Raw genomic sequence first — 2,855 nt, 5'->3', positions numbered from 1 at the left:
GTTGGCCCTCCAGAGGAACTGGCTGGCCACTGTGTGAGATGGGAGGCCGGACTAGATGGACCCTCACTGGTCTGATCCAGCAGGGCTCTTCTGATGTCCTTATCAGAGGAAGGCCTCGGCCTCTCTGCCCTGTTGCTGGCCCTCCAGAAGAACTGTCTGGCCACTGTGTGAGATAGGAAGCTGGACTAGATGGACCCTCACTGGTCTGATCCAGCAGGGCTCTTCTGATGTCCTTCTCAGGGGAAGGCCTCGGCCTCCCTGCCCTGTTGCTGGCCCTCCAGAGGAACTGGTTGGCCACTGTGTGAGACAGGATGCTGGACTAGACGGACCCTCACTGGTCTGATCCAACAGGGCTCTTCTGAGGTTCTTCTCAGGGGAAGGCCTCGGCCTCTCTGCCCTGTTGCTGGACCTCCAGAGGAACTGGCTGGCCACTGTGTGAGACGGGAGGCCGGACTAGATGGACCCTCACTGGTCTGATCCAGCAGGGCTCTTCTGATGTCCTTATCAGGGGAAGGCCTCGGCCTCTCTGCCCTGCTGTTGGCCCTCCAGAGGAACTGGTTGGCCACTGTGTGAGACGGGAGGCTGGACTAGATGGGCCCTCACTGGTCTGATCCAGCAGATGTTCTTATGATTAAAGGGAACCTCCACCTTCAGAGGCACTAATCCTCTGAATTCCAGTGCCAGGAGGCAACATCAAGGGAAGGCCTCGCCTCTCTGCCCTGTTCTTGGCCCTCCAGAGGAACTGGTTGGCCACTGTGTGAGACGGGATGATGGACTGGATGGACCACTGGTCTGGTCCAGCAGGGCTCTTCTGGGGTTCTTATGATAAAAGAGAACCTCCACCTTCAGAGGCAGTAATCCTCTGAATCCCAGAGCCAGAAGGCAACATCAGGGGAAGGCCTTAGCCTCTCTGCCCCGTTGTTGGCCCTCCAGAGGAACTGGCTGGCCCCTGTGTGAGACAGGATGCTGGATTAGATGGGCCCTCACTGGTCTGATCCGGCAGAGCTCCTCTTATATTCTTAACACACAGTCTCCTTCTGATTGACAGGAAGCAAAGACTGGAGAGGTCCCATCCCCGGTCAGCTTCTCCCTCACTGAGCCCACCAACTCAGGTGGCTGGGCATCATTTCAGTCTGCACACAAGGGGGCAGATACCATTTTGGATGCTCCCCGCAAGTAGAAATGTAGCACCTCAAGGTCTGGTTCCCCCCTCTCCCCCTACCGTTCTACCTTCCTACTCACAAGGAGCTCCTCTTCTCGCAAAGGTCTGCATTCAAGAACGTGACGTGCATTTAGAGCGCATGGCCCACCTGCGTCCTGGGCCACGCGACCCACTGCGGTCTCATTCCGCCGCAGCACATGTTGGCCAGCTCTTTGCCCTTCAGTGCTGGGAAAGAGGAGGAGCATTCCGGGTCGCTGCACAGAAACCTTTGTTTCTTCACTTCGCCGGAAACTGTTAATGTGTAAACATGAGGTTATCCTATAAGGACGATCACGCGGGAGGTCTTTTATGAGACCCTCTCCCAAACTACTGTGTCTTAAAACAATTAAAATAATAAAAGACGACTCGTGGGCTGCTAACGTTTAACTTGGCAATCTTTACGTTCCTTTTTTCCCGTTTCCGTCCCCAAAGGAAAAGGGTCAACGAACGGCACTATAAGGTCAGAAGTAAAAAATTAACCTGGTCGAATGCTGGAATTATTTGTTTCCAGTTGTCCGATGTTTTCTTTGGCAAAGGTTGACATGACAGCCAGAAGAACTGGCCGGTTCCCTGATTCTGGCGCACTCCACACCGCTTCCTTAAGTGTTCAGGGGCGTCTTCACAATGGCTGTGAAAGGGGGGGGGGTTCATATAGGCAGTTCCTGCCCATCTGTGTCCTACAGCTCACATACGGCCCTTACTGGGCCCTCCTCCACCATATCTCTTTTGGGGCCACACGGCAAATATCTCAGGATTCCCACTTGGCGCAGGAACAAAGGGACCTCATTTCTTCAGGAAGCACAGCTTTTTCTTCTTTCCGCTCTGCAAGAAGTCCTGAGCGGGTCTCACCTCAGTTCACCTCGTCCCCAGCTGTTTCTTTACAGCTGCTAATGACACGGTAGTTTCGGTTGTATTGTTTTCACAAGGGGAGGTTTTATGTTCTCGGTCATAACAACAGGGTACCTTCAAAACAAAAGAGAAACTTTGATGAGGCTCAGAATGTGTCCCCTGGAAGGGGAGGGTCCGCTTGGAACAAAGGGACCTCATTTCTTCAGGAAGCACAGCTTTTTCTTCTTTCCGCTCTGCAAGAAGTCCTGAGCGGGTCTCACCTCAGTTCACCTCGTCCCCAGCTGTTTCTTTACAGCTGCTAATGACACGGTAGTTTCGGTTGTATTGTTTTCACAAGGGGAGGTTTTATGTTCACGGTCATAAGAACAGGGTACCTTCAAAACAAAAGAGAAACTTTGATGAGGCTCAGGCATGGGGGTCAATGCCCGGTGTCTCCTGGTTCATTTTAGGGGAAGGGGAACAAGTTAGCAGATGCCCTGTCTTGAGCCTTGAGCCATACAGGAGCCTTGAAGAAAGCTGGTTTTGCCAAGATAGAAGCCTCTAGGAACTTTTTTCACACCCGGCCCTAGAAACATCATTCGGTTCAGTTTATTGTTACGGTCCTTAGACCAGTCGTGCGAAAGAAAGTATACTTTTACAATATTCCAAAATTTAAAAAAGACATCAACAAAACATTAAGAGCAGAATAAAATTTAATCTAATGTCTAACTACCACCTAACGACCATGAAATCTCCGTAATCTGAGTATCGCCGTGCAGAAACTGGCTACTTGGTAGGCGATCTTGGGATTTCTATCAGATCGAAG

Source organism: Gekko japonicus, unplaced genomic scaffold (genome assembly GCF_001447785.1).
Source record: "Gekko japonicus isolate JY-2015 unplaced genomic scaffold, Gekko_japonicus_V1.1 scaffold939, whole genome shotgun sequence".
NCBI classification, from domain to species: domain Eukaryota; kingdom Metazoa; phylum Chordata; class Lepidosauria; order Squamata; family Gekkonidae; genus Gekko; species Gekko japonicus.
The sequence above is the reverse complement of the archived record's forward strand: the minus strand, read 5'-3'. Positions refer to the sequence as shown.